This window comes from Pseudophryne corroboree, chromosome 1 (genome assembly GCF_028390025.1).
Source record: "Pseudophryne corroboree isolate aPseCor3 chromosome 1, aPseCor3.hap2, whole genome shotgun sequence".
Classification (NCBI taxonomy): Eukaryota; Metazoa; Chordata; class Amphibia; order Anura; family Myobatrachidae; genus Pseudophryne; species Pseudophryne corroboree.
Genome location: NC_086444.1, coordinates 794,367,408 through 794,385,712, shown reverse-complemented (window position 1 = coordinate 794,385,712; position 18,305 = coordinate 794,367,408).

The window sequence follows — 18,305 nt, the reverse complement described above, 5'->3', positions numbered from 1 at the left end:
AAGCTTACAAAACGGAACTGATCCAGCACAGGATGGTTCTCAATCGCATCACAGCGGTGACAGGCGGGTATTGTGTCACCCTAGCAACTCAGTATGGTGTGAAGTGCTGTACATATATCACAAACAGCACTGATGACCCAACCGAGGTCATAGATCAAAAGATGGACGATATCTTGCAATTGAAGTGGGAGTTCCGAAGGAGACACAACCTTACCCTTACTGCTGTGAGTAATGAACTGACCGGCTGGGTTTCATGGTTGAACCCACGCAATTGGTTCTCAGGTTTAGGAGAATGGGCTCAAAATGTTATCGTGAATGTAGGGAAATTTCTCCTTTGTATCCTGGGAGTTGTCATAATGATTGGTTTGATATTTAGATGTGTTCGGATTTTAATGCATTGCAAGCGCAGTACCAAATTGATGAGTTTGAGGAGCGAGGGCATTGTTACAACAACTGGTTTAATTTATGACCCATCAATCGAGACAATGTTGTGATAAGATGTGATTCCACGGTCCGTTTCTTTCACCCGTTTCTCCTTTGTTTTTCTCCAAGGTAAAAAGACATCCACTCGGAAGAAGATTTTGATGCACATTTCTACAGACCTTTGATGAACATTTCTACAGACCTTTGATGAACTTTTTCACAGACTTTGTGAGACACTTTAGAGACTTTAACTTTCTATGGACACTTGAAAAACTTTGCTTATCACCCACAGCAAAGATACACCTATCAGGACAAGACTTCAACAGACATCCAAGGACAACTACAGACATTATCATATGAATGTATTTATAACACATGTTTCTTATCTTCATCTCTACGATCTTCAGGTAGTGACACACATAGTCAACAGGTGATATAGGTATATATATTAGCACTCGCATATTTCCCCCCCCCCATGTATCATCAACTAATGTGCACCCCATTTGTTGGAACAAGAAGCCGAAAAGAGCTCGGTAGTGTTTGTTAGCCCAATTACAGACCCTTAATACGGGATAAGAAGGATTTAATGTATACTTCGCAATACCTCGAAGCTTATCTAGAACACGTATGATACATGACCCCTCAGACATGAATTTCATACATACATCCTTTTACTATCCCACTAGGTCATACATTTCCCACCTTCTCCTCTCCTCCCTCCACCCAATCATTTATAGGTATTTCATTGTATTGTATATTTTTGTGCTTAATTGTTTAGATAGTGGCAGTTATTGTTGACTGCCAAAGGGTGGACTGTCAAAGTCGAAAAATATCATGATGCATACCCCTTGTACTAACCCCTCATGCACATGCATGCTGCTCGTGCACCTGTTCCCCCGTGCGTACACATACCCGCAAGTTGCGTAGGGGACGCTCCAGCGTCTCGTGCGCATAAGATGTGTATTTACGGCAGAGTTTGTGAGCGTGTAGCGTGCGACTCGATCGTAGCATATTTAACCCAAATAGTGCATTTTGTAGTTAATATTCCCCTAGACCATGTCAGCGAGTATGATTAGTTTAAACTGTTCCTGGACAGAGAGATTCCTCTTTGCATGATAGGAAGGGTCAGATAAAGGTTGAAAGGTGGTGTCTAGTATCCAGCTGTAGGGTATTTTAAGGGTAACATTCCGATGTTAGTTAGGAAAGGATCGCTCGCTCCTGCGTATAGTTATGTACAGAAGTAGATTATGAACATTAACTGTATTTGCTGTAAATTACACATGCGTCGAGAATCCTGAGGATACCTCCCACCAGAGCAGTTGGGGAAAGACACAGCCCACGTGTTCAAATTCACCTATGACCTTTGCTGTAATGTAGAGACACATCCCTGTGTCCAATGAACAATGAGATTACAGGTACCATTGTATTGTGAATGTATGTTGTGTATATAAAGACCACTGTTGCCTGGCCAGCCTCATGTCTCTGAAGGCTTTCTACCTGAATAGCTGAGGACTGGATTCCAGGTCGCGCTTGCGAAACATCCTCACGTATGTATATTCTCTGTAGCCATTGTTCGCCATTGTTCGTCTTATTCTCTGTTATTCTGTTAGATTTCTGTGTTAGCTTGTAGTGTATAACTTGTACTGTTTTCCCCTTTTTCTCTGAATAATCCACGGCAGTGTTAGAGCTGCTGTGGTTTTAACCAAACTCGCTGTTGTGTTTTCACTTTCCTGCAAAGGGCTCTCTTAGCGTCTCAATCGCTCAAACAGCATACACATTGTTAAGGTTTTTAAGCGTTACATCATTACAGTATTTGACTACTAAGGTTTAGAGTATAAGCATATTCTTACTGTGTTTTATTAACAAGGTTTAAGGGTTATCAACTGTGTGTGCGCCCGCTGTGTGTATTCCGTACACTCAGCGCAGCGTGTGTACGCCAAGTGCGTACCACGTGCGGGACTCTGTACGCAAATAGCGTACAAAGTGCGTAGCACGTGCACGGGGTCTAGCGGCCATAGCGGCTCCACGGAAATAGTGTATAGCTTTATGTTTGAAGATAATAACTGACATTATCAGAAGGCAGGCTTCCCGACTTTAGCATTTTTCTTGGAAGCTTTTCCCTTGAGTGACAGCTCCCCAGCCTCGGAGACTTGCATCCATGGTTACCAGGACCCAGTCCTGAATACCGAACCTACGTCCCTCTAGTAAGTGCGAGGTGTGGAGCCACCACAGGAGCGAAATCCTGGCTTTTGACAACAGGATTATCTTCCCGTGCATGTGCATGTGTAGGTGGGAACCGGACCCCTCGTCCAACAGGACCCACTAGAACACCTTGGCAAGGAACCTGCCAACTGAACGGCCTTGTAGGCCGCAACCATCTTTTCTAATGTATTGATGGATTGACACTCCAGCTGGTCTTGGAATTCGTATGACCAGACTCTGGATCTCCAGATCCTTTTCCACTGGAAGAAAAAACTCTCTGTAGTATCTAGTATTATTCCCATAACCGACAACCGCGTCTATGGGCCATCAGTGATTCTGGCAAGTTCAGGAGCCAACCCTGTTGTTGAAGAACTGTCAAGGAGAGTGCAACGTTTTGCACCAACTGGTTTCTTGATCTCACCGTTATCAGCAGATCGTCCCCGAACGGGATAAACGTGACTCCGTACTAGAGAAGGAGAACCATCATTACTGCTATAACCCTGGTGAAATTGGTAATGACCATCCTGAATAGCAAACCTCTTTTTTAGATTGGATTTGAATTTCTTTAAATAGAAATTAAGGGATGTCAGATTTAGGATTGATCTGACCTAGCCGTCTGGCTTCGGGAGCACGAAGAGGCTTGAATAACAGCCTTCTCCCTATTGAGACAGGGGACACCAGGACCATGGCCTGATTCTGACACAACTCTTGTGTTGCGTCGCATACTCCCTCCCCGTCCGGAGGAGAATCGGTAATAATGAAGAATTGGTGAGGGAAAACGCCTGGAAACTCCAGTATGCACCCTTGGGACACTATTCGTAAAACCCACGGGTCCAAGTCCGTTCCAGGACGACTGAAAAGTTTTAGACGTGGCCTCACCGGTGTGGGCTCCCGCAAGAGAGTCCCAGCGTCATGCGGTGGATCTGGCAGAAAGAGGATGATTTCTGCTCCTGTGACCTTGAAGAGGCTGCTGACCTCTTCCCTTTTTTCCTTCCTCTACCTGCAAAGAAAGAAGGGGAAATCCGTATCTATCGGGCTGACATGACTTTTACAATCAAAATTGGAAACCACCTTAGACAGCGCTCACTTCAGATCTTTTACAAACCATAAATGTAACCATACATGAGTTAATACTCATAGGCTGGGAGATAGTCCTTGAATGTTCTTCACTGGTCTGACTGACAGGATATCCACAATTTCTTCTCAGTCCCGCATAACTTGATTTCTCGAGTTAAAGGGAAAAAACAAAGGAAAACAAGATTGTAGTGAACCCTGAAGGTGAAAATCTCTTCTCCCCTTTTATCTCCCCCCGAAAAGGATCAAACAGGGTAGGTCCGTCACCCTAATCTCCTTAACACAGGAGAGGGAATATTCTGATTCTTCTTTATACTTTTTTTCAGAAAGGGTGTATCTCTCCTTTAGGGGTCCACCACAGTGAAAGATAAGCAGGTAGGGTGCCAGCCCGTACCTAACTTACTAATGAAGAACCTGTGCAAATCCCATAAAGGTATCTTTTCACCAAATATTTGGAGGGATGAAATGATATGAGGCGTACCCGACTCACTATTTTTCAGGAGTAGTCTTCTACATAAAGGTATCTTTATTTCCACTCTCTTCCTTTCTGTACTTCTATCGCCTGATGGTTATTCCAGTCTCGATCAATGAGGATAGCAAGACAGAGAGGGGAACAGGAATTATAGTAGGTCTGGAGACAGGGATTCTCCTTATCCCTTTCTTTCTCCAACCCCTTAATAGGTCAAAAAAGGTGGGTCCGTCACCTTATCTCTCAGAAGGGTGTGAATCTCCTTTAAAAAGATCCACCACAGTGAAGGATATAAAAGTATGGTGTCAAACCGTACCTTACTTACTATAATCAAAACTGTATAAATCTCATAAAGGTATCTTTTCACTGAACCTTAAGGGAATGAACTAGCATCCAGCGTACCCAACTTACTATATCTTGTGTGTCGTCTTCCACATAAAGGTATCTTTTTCTAACCACTGGTTTCCTTCCTTCTTCCTACTCCTCCCTCCTGGTCACAGATTCTCTCATGTGTGATGACTGAGCACTCAGATCCACGCACAGCACATGTAGGAAACTCTGCTGCCACTGGGCTCCCGCAAGAGAGTCCCAGCGTCATGCGGTGGATCTGGCAGAAAGAGGATGATTTCTGCTCCTGTGACCTTGAAGAGGCTGCTGACCTCTTCCTTTTTCTCCTTCCTCTACCTGCAAAGAAAGAAGGGGAAATCCGTATCTATTGGGCTGACATAACTGCATCTGACAATTATGCGTCATCATCCGTTGTGAGAGAACATAGGCCCAGAAGGTAGACTTACCCGCGGCATCTGCCGAGATCAAATTAACTAGGTCGTCACTGAACCGGGCTTCACCTTCATCGGGAAGAGACTCCATATTTTCTCGGAGTCAGCCTCAGCATTTCATTGGTGAATCCACAATGCCCTCCTAGCCGAAACCGCCATGGAATCGGCCCGCGAACCCAAGAGTCCTCTATCCCTTGCAGTCACATGAAAGCATGCTGCATCGTCCTTGATACGACCCAACGTAAGGAGTATCCCATCTCTCCCCAGGGTATCTATACCAGATGACCAGGCAACCGACCATTTTTGAATACTACTACTCCCCATGCGCATGTAATGGCCAGGTCTAACTGACGTACGCGTGGACACATAACTAGAACATACCGAAAGCTTCCTACATATGATCCGCTGGCTTTGTGACAGGGCCCCATGTAGAACAGGGGGTGACACCCACTTTATTCTATCCGCGACGGGAAAAGAATAAACAATCGGAATCATCTTGAGGATTTGAAATCATCTTGTCAGGGCTGACCCAGACCTTCTCAAACAAAGCGTTTAGCACATGAGAATGAAGAATGTTACTTCAGCAGTATTATAAATATATATATATATATATATATATATATATATATATACTGCAAAGGCAGGCGGCACTCACGGCGTTTGGAATGAAGACAGACACGCAAGTCTGATTATCAGACTTGCGTGTCTGTCTTCATTCCAAACGCCGTGAGTGCCGCCTGCCTTTGCAGTATACATTATTGGATACAGCTCCGCTGTCACCATTAGGAGGGCACCGGCTATTCAACTTTGATTTCAGTTACCTAAGGGATTTGGGAGTGCCGTGGATTTTGTGCATTTATATATATATATATATATATATATATATATATATAAACATATAAATTATATATATATATATATACACACATACATACAAATATATATACATATACACACATAGACCCCTTTGTTCGGAACAGCAGGGTCTACAGTGACGTTAATACGTCCTTATTATGTACTAATCATGTACTAAATGCTTTTTTTTTGGGGGGGGGGGGATCTCATCAGGAAGCATTATGGTCGACACAGGAATTAGCATCTGTGTCGGTATAAGGGAGTAGTAACTGGGCAAAATAACCTGTTTGCGACCCCGAGGGGTCTGAGGGAAACATAGGTATGAACAAGACAGCCATAGATATTCCTGTGACTCTTACACAGACTTATTCAACCTTACTATATATATACGTATATACATAGCCCTTTCTGATATGCATCACATTAATATGCATTTTTTTACCCAGTCATATATCGGTGGTGCAGACAGGGCCACCCACCCGCGTCTTTGTCCCTAATATAGTTTTCACTTGGGAAAAAAACCCATCCACCTACATGTTGACACACATATACCAAGTACCATCAGTAGTCGGCCGTGCCGACAGTCACTCCTACAGCCGTTTGTGGGAAGCACTCCGCTTCAGACATGCCGACACACGTGTACCAAACATGTCAGAGGGACAGATAGTTTGCCAGCTCATAACCCAGCGCTTAATCAACAGTTCTGAACATTATAGAATGCCCCCAAACCTGCAGCGCTTTTATATTACATATATTGCACCATTTGACTGTACCCTCCTCCCCCCGTTTTGCACCCTGATACATTCAGCAGTGTGAGGAAGGACCAGTGTACTGCAATAGAAAATGGCACTGGCTGTGTGAGCTGTGATGGCTAAGCCCCGCCATGGCGCGCTTCAGTCCCATTTTAGTTAAAACATTTTATACTGGCGGGGGTTAGGACAGTGCCCCAGCATCTATGTCCCCTGTCTTATAATTGAGGTATATATGCTGCCCTCCACCCGCACCCTGGAGTGCCTCTGTGTGTGGGAGCATGGCGCGCAGCGTGCGATCGCTGTGCGGTACCTCAGAAGCAGTCATTGAAGTCTTCATTGCTTCTTCTACTCACCTGTCTTCTGACTCTGCAAGGGGGGTGACGGCGGGCTCTGGGAATGAACCCCTAGGCGTACCTAGTGTTCCAAACCCTCAGGAGCTAATGGTGTCCTGTAGCCAAAGAAGCAGAGCCTTTAAACTCACTAGAAGTAGGTCTGACTTCTCTCCCCTAAGTCCCACGAAGCAGGGAGACTGTTGCCAGCAGATCTTCCTGAAAATTAAAAACCTAACAAAAGTCTTTTTCCAAGAAACTCAGTAGAGCTCCTCAGAGTGCATCCAGTCTGCCTGGGCACAATTCTAAACTGGAGTCTGGAGGAGGGGCATAGAGTGAGTAGCCAGGTCACACCATTTGAAAGTTTTAAAGTGCCCATATCTCCTGCGGATCCAGTCTATACCCCATGGTTCTTGAAGTGACCCCAGCATCCTCTAGGACGTATGAGAAATTATGAATCAGTTTACTCTAAGTTAGATGTTTGACATGAAACAAACTGATCAGCTTTAAATATCACACATGCTCATTGCTAGGTCAGATTTGCCCAAGTGTGTATTTTCAACAAGATACCATTTAAAGACATTTGATCTTTTGTACTACATTAAACATTTTATATGTCTTCTAGAGATAAAATGCACCAGTTCCAATATGTTCAAACAAAATGGAATAGTATTGAAACTACAAGAATGTATAAGTGTTTCTAGTAACAGACCTGTATGGGATCCCAGCAGTCAGCATAAGGACGCCGGGATCCCGGCAACTAGAATAGAATGCCGGCGGGGAGTGAGCGCAACAAAGGCACTCTGCAGGCTTGGTGGCTTGCCACAGGGTTTAGCTGTATTCTGGCTGGCGGCATTGACAGTGGTCAGGATTCTGGCATCGACTGCTGGCAATGGAACTACTGTATGGGGATGTAAACATCAGCAACTGATGCATGTCTAATAGCTTTGATGTTTTAAGGATTAAGCAAAAAAAATAAAAAAAATAAGATTTTACTTACCGGTAAATCTATTTCTCGTAGTCCGTAGTGGATGCTGGGGACTCCGTAAGGACCATGGGGATCGACGGGCTCCGCAGGAGACATGGGCACTTTAAGAAAGAATTTAGGTTCTGGTGTGCACTGGCTGCTCCCTCTATGCCCCTCCTCCAGACCTCAGTTAGAGAAACTGTGCCCAGAAGAGCTGACAGTACAAGGAAAGGATTTTGGTAATCCAGGGCAAGACTCATACCAGCCACACCAATCACACCGTATAACATGAGTTTATAACAACCAGTCAACAGTATGACAACAACAGAGCATCAGGTCAAACCCTGATGCAACCATAACATAACCCTTATTGAAGCAATAACTATATACAAGCATTGCAGAAGAAGTCCGCACTTGGGACGGGCGCCCAGCATCCACTACGGACTACGAGAAATAGATTTACCGGTAAGTAAAATCTTATTTTCTCTAACGTCCTAGTGGATACTGGGGACTCCGTAAGGACCATGGGGATTATACCAAAGCTCCCAAACGGGCGGGAGAGTGCGGATGACTCAGCAACACCGAATGAGCAAACACAAGGTCCTCCTCAGCCAGGGTATCAAACGTATAGAACTTTGCAAAAGTGTTTGAACCTGACCAAGTAGCCGCTCGGCAAAGTTGTAATGCCGAAACCCCTCGGGCAGCAGCCCAAGAAGAGCCCACCTTCCTAGTGGAATGGGCCTTAACTGATTTTGGCAGCGGCAATCCAGCCGCAGAATGAGCCTGCCGAATCGTGTTACAGATCCAGCGAGCAATAGTTTGCTTTTAAGCAGGAGCACCCAGCTTGTTGGATGCATACAGGACAAACAACGACTCTGTTTTCCTGACCCTAGCCGTTCTGGCTACATAAACCTTCAAAGCCCTGACCACATCAAGCAACTCGGAATCCTCCAAGTCACGAGTAGCCACAGGCACCACAATAGGTTGGTTTATATGAAAAGATGAAACCACTTACGGCAGAAATTGTGGACGGGTCCGCAATTCTGCTCTATCCACATAGAAAACCAGATAGGGGCTTTTATGTGACAAAGCCGCCAACTCTGACACACGCCTAGCCGAAGCCAAGGCTAATAACATGACCACCTTCCAGGTGAGATATTTCAACTCCACCGTTTTAAGTGGTTCAAACCCAGTGGGCTTTCAGGAAACTTAACACCACGTTAAGATCCCAAGGTGCCACTGGAGGCACAAGAGGAGGATGAATATGCAGCACTCCCTTTACAAACGTCTAAACTTCAGGTAGAGAAGCCAGCTCCTTTTGAAAGAAAATGGATAGGGCCGAAATCTGGACCTTAAATGGAACCCAATTTTAGGCCCAAATTTACTCCGGACTGTAGGAAGTGAAGGAAACGGCCCAGCTGCAATTCCTCCGTAGGAGCATTCCTGGCCTCACAGCAATAAACATATTTTCGCCATATACGGTGATAATGTTGAGCTGTCACGTCCTTCCTAGCCTTTATCAGCGTAGGAATGACCTCATCCAGAATGCCTTTCTCTGCTAGGATCCGGCGTTCAACCGCCATGTGGTCAAACGCAGTCGCGGTAAGTCTTGGAATAGACAGGGCCCCTGTTGCAACAGGTCCTGTCTTAGAGCAAGAGGCCACAGGTCCTCTGTGAGCATTTCTTGCAGATTTGGATACCAAGTACTTTGTGGCCAATCTGGAACAATGAGGATTGTTCTCACTCCTCTTTTTCTTATTATCCTTAGCACCTTGGGTATGAGAGGAAGAGGAGGAAATACATAGACCGACTGGAACACCCACTGTGTCACCAGGGCGTCCACAGCTACCGCCTGAGGGTCTCTTGACCTGGCGCAATACCTCTGTAGCTTTTTGTTGAGGCGGGATGCCATCTTGTCCACCTATGGCAGTTCCCACCGACTTGTAATCTGTGCGAAGACTTCCTGATGAAGTCCCCACTCTCCCGGGTGGAGGTCGTGTCTGCTGAGGAAGTCTGCTTCCCAGTTGTCCACTCCCGGGACGAACACCGCTGACAGTGCACTTACGTGATTCTCCGCCCAGCGAAGAATTCTGGTGGCTTCGCCATCGCCACCCTGCTCCTTGTGCCGCCTTGTCAGTTTACATGAGCCACTGCGGTGATGTTGTCTGACTGAATCAGAACCGGTTGGTCGCGAAGCAGGGTCTCCGCTTGACGTAGGGCGTTGTATATGGCCCTTAGTTCCAGGATGTTGATGTGAAGGCAAGTCTCCTGACTTGACCACAGACCTTGGAAATTTCTTCCCTGTGTGACTGCTCCCCAACCTCGGAGGCTTGCATCCGTGGTCACCAGGACCCAGTCCTGAATGCCAAATCTGCGGTCCTCGAGAAGGTGAGCACTCTGCAGCCACCACAGGAGTGACACCCTGGCCCTGGGGGATAGGGTGATTAACCGATGCATCTGAAGATGTGATCCGGACCACTTGTCCAGTAAGTCCCATTGAAAGGTCCTCGCATGGAACCTGCCGAAGGAAATGGCCTCGTATGATGCCACCATCTTTCCCAGGACTCGAGTGCAGTGATGCACTGACACCTGTTTTGGTTTTAATAGGTTCCTGACCATTGTCCTGAGTTCCTGAGCTCTCTCTATCGGGAGATAAACCCTTTTCTGGTCTGTGTCTAGAATCATGCCCAGGAAAGGCAGACGAGTCGTAGGAACCAGCTGCGACTTTGGAATATTTAGAATCCAGCCGTGTTGCCGTAACACTTCCAGAGAAAGTGCTACGCTGATCAGCAACTGCTCTCTTGATCCCGCTTTTATGAGATCGTCCAAGTATGGGATAATTGCGACCCCTTGCTTCCGCAGGAGTACCATCATTTCCGCCATTACCTTGGTAAATAGTCTCGGTGTCATGGAGAGACCAAACGGCAACGTCTGAAATTGGTAATGACAATCCTGTACCACAAATCTGAGGTACGCCTGATGAGGTGGATAAATGGGGACATGAAGGTATGCATTCTTTATGTCCAGAGACACCATAAAATCCCCCCTTCCAGGCTTGCGACGACCGCTCTCAGCGATTCCATCTTGAACTTGAACCTTTTCAGGTATATGTTCAGGGATTTTAAATTCAATATGGGTCTGACCTAACCGTCCGGTTTCAGGACTACAAACATGGTCGAATAATAACCCCCTCCTTGTTGGAGGGGAACCTTGACCACCACCTGTTGAAGATACAATTTGTGAATTGCAGTTAACACTATTTCCCTCTCGTGGGGGGAAGCTGGTAGGGCCGATTTGAGGTATCGGTGAGGGGGCATCTCTTCGAATTCCAGCTTGTATAATTGAGACACAATATCTATTGCCCAGGGATCCAACTGGGAGTGAACCCACTTGTGGCTGAAATTTCGAAGACGTGCCCCCACCGGGCCTAGCTCCGCCTGTGGAGCCCCAGCTTCATGCGGTGGATTTTGTAGAGGCCGGGGAGGACTTCTGTTCCTGGGATCTAGCTGTGTTGTGCAGCTTCTTTCCTCTACCAAGAAAGGACGCACCTCGGACTTTCTTGTTTCTTTGTGATCGAAAGGACTGCATTTGATAATGTCGTGCTTTCTCAGGCTGTGCGGGAATATAAGGCAAAAGATCAGAATTACCAGTTATAGCTGTGGAGACCAGGTCCGAGAGCCCTTCTCCACACAATTCCTCAGCCTTGTAAGGTAAACCTTCCAAATGCCTCTTAAGTCGGCATCACCTGTCCATTGCATGTTCCACAGGACACGTCTAGCAGAAATCGACATAGCGTTGACTCTAGAACCCAGTAGACTAATGTCTCTTTGGGCATCTTTTTTATATATATATATACATACATACATACATACTAGGGTCTCAAGCTCTGCTGATAAGGTATCTGTCCACGCTGCTACAGCGCTATAAACCCATGCCGACACAATCACCGGTCTGAGTAGTGTACCAGAATGTGTGTAAATGAACTTCAAAGTACTTTTACTGCATGCTATCTGCAGGATCCCTGAGGATAGCTGTTAAGTCAGCGCTACCTTTTGGGTAAACGTGACAAGCTTTGTCCACCCTAGGGGAAGATTCCCATCGTATCCTGGCCCTAGTAGGGAAAGGATACTCGCTGAGAATTCTTTGTGGGAAGCTGCAGCTTATTGTCTGGAGATTCATGCTCTTTTTCTTCATGAGAGGAGGGAAATTTACCTCAGCTTTCTTCCCCTTAAACATGTGTACCCTCGTGCCAGGGACAGATGAGTCAGTGATATGCAAAACATCTTTTATTACAATAATCATTATATTGAATACTTTTCTGCCATTTTGGCTGTAACTTTGCATTATCGTAGTCGACACTAGAGTCAGACTCCGTGTCGATATCAGTGTCTATTATTTTGGATAGTGAGCATTGTGAGACTCTGAAGGTCTCTGCGACATAGGGACAGACATGGGTAGATTCCCTGTCTGTTCTCTAATCTTTTGTGCAATAAATTTACCTTAGCACTTAATTTCACATATCCAAACAGGTGTCGGCATTGTTGACGGAGACACCACTCACACACACATTTGCTCCATCTTAGGGGAGCCTTTTACCTCAGACATGTCGACACACACATACCGACACACCACACACTCAGGGGATGCTCATCTGAAGATAATTCCCCCACAAGGCCCTTTGGAGAGACAGAGTATGCCAGCACACACCCCAGCGCTTTATGACCCAGGAAAAAACACAGCAATTTAATGTTTACCCAGTAGCGCTGTTATTGTTTGCGCCGAATTATGTGCTCCCCCTCTTCTTTAAAACCCTCTCTTCTACCGTGGTATAAGCAGGGGAGAGACCGGGGAGCTTCCTCTCAGCGGTGCTGTGGAGAAAAAAATGGCGCTGGTAAGTGCTGAGGGAGAAGCCCCACCCCCTCGACGGCAGGCTTCTGTCCCGCTAAAAGTGTAAAATTGGCGGGGGCTCCTGCATATATACAGTGTCCAGCTGTATATATGCTCCTTTCGCAAAATAAGTGGTTTATATTGCTGCTCAGGGCGCCCCCCCCTGCAGTGACCGGAGTATGTGAGGTGTGTGGGAGCAATGGCGCACAGCTGCAGTGCTGTGCGTTACCTCAGTGAAGACCACGGAGTCTTCTGCTGCCTGTGAAGTCTTCTTTGCTTCTCATACTCACCCGGCTTCTGTCTTCCGGCTCTGCGAGGGGGACGGCGGCGCAGCTCTGGGATCGGACGGCGAGGGTGAGATCTTGCGTACGATCCCACTGGAGCTAATTGTGTCCAGTAGCCTAAGAAGCAGGACCTAGCTTCAGAGAGTAGGGCTGCTTCTCTCCCCTCAGTCCCACGATGCAGGGAGTCTGTTGCCAGCAGAGCTCCCCGAAAATAAAAAACCTAAAATACTTTCTCTCAGCAAACTCAGGAGAGCTCACTGAAAAGCACCCAGCTCGTATGGGCACAGTATCAAACTGAGGTCTGGAGGAGGGGCATAGAGGGAGGAGCCAGTGCACACCAGAACCTACTTTCTTAAAGTGCCCATGTCTCCTGCGGAACCTGTTTATCCCCATGGTCCTTACGGAGTCCCCAGCATCCTCTAGGACGTTAGAGAAAATAAATAAAAAATTGCTGTTACCAGTGTTTGTATATGCCAGGCATGTCCAAACTGTGGCCCTCCAGCTGTTGTGAAAATAGGATTTTGGTACTTACCAGGTAAATCCTTTTCTTTGAATCCCTAGGGGGCACTGGAGTACTCTTGGGATATGGACGGCGTAGCAGAAACAAAGGCACTGAATATTTAAATTTAGAACTCTCCACCCCTCCATATCCCAGAGTACCTCAGTGTACGACCTCAGTGTTTTTACTGAGCGAACTACTATAGAGAGGTTGACAATGGAGAATTTCTATAACATAACGGACAACAACAAAGTTGACCCATAACGTTACTGTCAACTAAACCGTTGACACCATAACCGATAGACCTTTATAATTTGAACCAATCGGTGAAAATGTGTTACCATAAGCTCCTCTGAGCTTAATACAAACCAGGTAAAATGTGTTACCCTAAGCTCCTCTGAGCTTAAAACAACCCAGGTAAAACTGCTCTGGGTGGGCGTCCAGTGCCCCCTATGGATTCAAAGAAAAGGATTTACCTGGTAAGTACCAAAATCCTATTTTCTTTTTCATCCACTAGGGGTCACTGGAGTACTCTTGGGACGTACCAAAGCTTCCCTCGTGGGCGGGAGAGCTGTTTGACACTTGTAACAGTAGGCAGCCAAAGCTAGATGCTGATGCCGCAACCGTTTAATAACGTGTAAACGCGCACAAACGTGTGCACTGAAGGCTATGTAGCCGCGTCGTAGACGCTCCACGACCAGCTGGTCCTGACATTCCCACAGACCCTGTGGGATGAGCTATTACTGACGTAGGCGACTGTAACTTAGCCTTAAAGTAAGCCTGACTTGTAGTCATTTTTATCCAACTGGATAATGTCTGCTGAGAAACTGGCTAACCCCAGTTGGCAGCATCATAGAGAACAAACAACGTATCCGTATTACGTACTGTAGACGTTCGGGACATATAGACGCGTAATGCGTGTACCACATTCAGAATTCTAGAATGTGCTGTCAACACAGGAACCACTATTGGTTTATTGATGTGAAGAATAAGAAATCGGAATTCGTCCGAAGTTCTGCTTTGTCATGAGAAAACTCAAATACGGTGGCTTGGAATACAAGGCACCCAAATATGAAAACAAAACCCTTGCCGAAGCTAAGGCTAGAAGAAAACGTTTTCCCAAGTGAGAAACTTAATCCCCATTTGTTGTAAGGGTTCAAAATATGAAAACTGTAAGAAATCTGAACCCAGCCTCAAGTCGCATGGCGCTGTAGGTGGGATAAATGGAGGCTGCATCTGATGACACCTTGTAGAAAAGGTGTGTACCGACGCAATAGAGTCAAACGTCTTTGAAAATAACTTGACCACACAGATACCTGCACCCTCAGTGCAGATAAACGCAGTTCTCCATCCCACCCAGTCTGTAAAATAACAGAATACGGGTAACTTGAAAGATGATGTCGGAAACTTCAGAGCTTCACACCCACCTATATAGGCACACCAAATTTTGTAATAATGAGCTGCCGTAAGCGGCTTCCTAGCTCGTAACATGGTTGGTATAACCGATACTGTAATGCCCTATTTCTTTTCTTAAGAGGGCGGTCTGAACCCCCATCCCGTCAACCGCAGCCGCGGTACATAGGTAAATAGGGGTAAAAGAACGGTCCCTGTTGTAACAGGTTGGACGTATTATGAGCGGGCCAAGATCGTGTGCAAGTATTCCTTGGAGATTCGAGAAGCAAGCTCTCCGAAACCCATGAGATATCACTAGTAGGACTGTGACGAACTGTCTTATGATCCGTTTTAGCAACGGAGAGAGCAGCGGAAAATGGTGGAGCCAGATACACGAGGCTGTATGACCACACGAATGTGAGAACCTCCACCGCCACTGCCCTTGTGATCTGTCGTTCTGTACACATACTGAGCGTTTGTAATTGTGGCGAGATGCCCTCATGTATACCTGAGGGTAACCCCACCTGTGGATTCACATATGAAACACCTCTGGATTTAATGCCCAGTTTTCAGGATATAAATCCCGACGGGTGAGATCATCTGTCTAACAGATGTCCACTCGCGGAATGAACCCCGTCGACAACATCACATAATGGTGTTCTGGGCAATTGAGGATTCGAGCTACCTGCCGCATTGCCATGCGGCTTCTTGGTCCTCCCTGATTGTTGTGTATGCAACTCCCGTTGCGTTGTCTGACTGCACTTGGTCAGACTGAAAGCGAAGCATGTAGTGCATTGTAAATTGCACGGAGTTCCAGGACATTTATCGACAGCAATCTGTCGTGATCCGTTTTAGAACCCCTGTCGCTGATCTTTTTTAACTACAACTCCTGAACCTCTGAGACTCTCGTCCAGAGTATATACACCCTCGCCCCTCTGTGGGAAACGCGAGTGAAGCCCGGCGAACTAAAGCGCTTTGAAAACACATCATTATTCCTAACAGGCGAATACACCAATGTACCGCTAGTGTGCGTGGCTTTTGCACTAATTACTAGATGGTATATTTGTTCTTGCTGGTGTAGTAGGTAAATGTCTTTGATTTACCGTATTTATAATCTTACCTAGGAATTGACGTTGTTCAGACGGAATTAGATGCGATTGTTTTTGAACTTGACCTGCCACCGTAGTATACATTAGTAGCGCAAGTAAGAGGAACTCTGTTGAGACAGAGTTCTTATGAGCAGATCGTCTAAGTATGGAACGATTGTCACTGGCAGGGCTCTGAGATGAGCTATCCTCACCAACATCACTTTGGTAAATACCCGAGGCGTTGACAAGAAGCCAAATGGTAGAACCTGAAATGGTTAATGGTTGTGGCATTTTGCAAACGCTAGAACCTGTGATGCGGTGACCAAACCGGAATGGGTAAATACGCATTGTGAAGATCAAGTGCAATTATGCAATTTTGTGGCTCCAAATATGCAAATACTAACCGCAGAAAATCCATTTTCAAACTGCAGTAAGTGACTTGCTGATTGAGACTGCGACGGAGCTGTCTGGTTTTGTTACCCCAAACAGAGGGGAATAAGTAACCCTGACTCTGTTGGTGTACTATGCCTGGAAATAAAAACAGCTGAAACCAGCAGAGACTAAATGGCAACCTGCCAAAACGTTCGACAGAGGCAGTCTTGTCCTTTAATCTGTAAATAGCGGAGACATCCATGAGTTGATGTCTGGAAACCCCGCAAATGTAACGTGTAAAGACGCGCTTCCACAATTGGAAAATGGAGATGGCCTAAGAGGTCGTCAAGCCACTGGCTTGTTGACTGTAGCGTCCTGTCGTTACAAGGCGTGACTGTTTTTGTACCACCGCCTTGAAAAGACTGAAGTCTAAAGGGATTAAACGCCGGCACAAGTATTTCCGTTTTGATACTGGATGCGGTAATGGCTGAATATCAAATTTAGGACCAAACAAGCTCTGGCCTTGTCGTGCTGAAACTAGCGACGATGAAAAGTGAGAATCGAAGTAACCGGCGTTAGCAGAAGCTTTACAGATATACTCTGCAGTCTAGTGACCCAAATGTATCTTGGGTCTTTATAATGTTTGACACAGACGAATTCACCAATGGCGGATCGCGTCATTTAGATGTGGAAACGATTAAATAGTGGTTAGAGTCTACTCAGTCTCTAAAAATGGAGACATTGACTCACTGGGTTTTAGCAATGCATGGTTGTCAAAAACCCCGCACTATCTGAGTGCTGGTCTAATGTATCCTTCTCACTCGTAGTTATCACTGTGAGATTTGACATAGAATCGTGCATTAAATTATAAGACCAGTTAAATAAACACCCTGGTACCCAAAGGGAAATTGGCCCTTTGGAAAGACTGTCATTCGTTAGAGCTGGCGGAGTAACTTCCGAGACTCCGATGTTACCGCTCCTGAGTTTAATTTGAATTGCCAATGCTTAACATAGGATCTTTAAAATTATTTTTAGTCTGCGCTGGAGCCTTACTCCCTATGCAGACAGACACCACAATAGGCAACAGACACTTGCACGACTTAGTGAAGTTATTATGTGTCATATATATATTTATTGCTGAAAAGCATATCTTTATGCTGAAAAGCAGTTCCCATGGGCAGCCTATGTGAAACCCGAACCAAATTCCCACTAACACCCCTGCGCCTCTGGTGGCTTAGAGATGTAGGGCAGGAATGTTCCGGAATTACAAACTGTAAAACAGGAAGCATGGTTAAAATGGCCCCTTTGCCATGCTGACCCTGATAATCACAGAACAAGTTACAATTGTTTCAGTGTTAATATAGCCTATTATACAGTGATAATCACAGGCAGGGTACAACACATGCTCTATGAATAAATATATATATAGGCTCAATAGCCTATGATAATTACAGACATTAATATAGGCTCAATAGCCTATTATACAGCATTAATATAGGCTCAATTGCCTATTATACAGTGATAATCACAGACATTAATATAGGCTCAATAGCCTATTATACAGTGATAATCACAGACATTAATATAGGCTCAATAGCCTATTATACAGTGATAATCACAAACATTAATATAGGCTCAATAGCCTATTATACAGTGATAATCAAACATTAATATAGGCTCAATAGCCTATCACAGGACAGGTTACAATACATGTCTGCATTATTTACAGTGATAATGAATACCTGTCCTATATATATAGCTGCATATACATAAACTGTGGCTGCTGTTCATATAGGTATTTTACATACCCTTGCCGCTGTGATCCGCCAGATTCCACCGCCCCCCTTCCCCCCTGTAACGCTGTGTCTCCGCGGGAAGCCCGGGAAGACTTGCAGGGAGGCCTTCTTGCAGCCTCTTAGCGCTGGCAACTCTG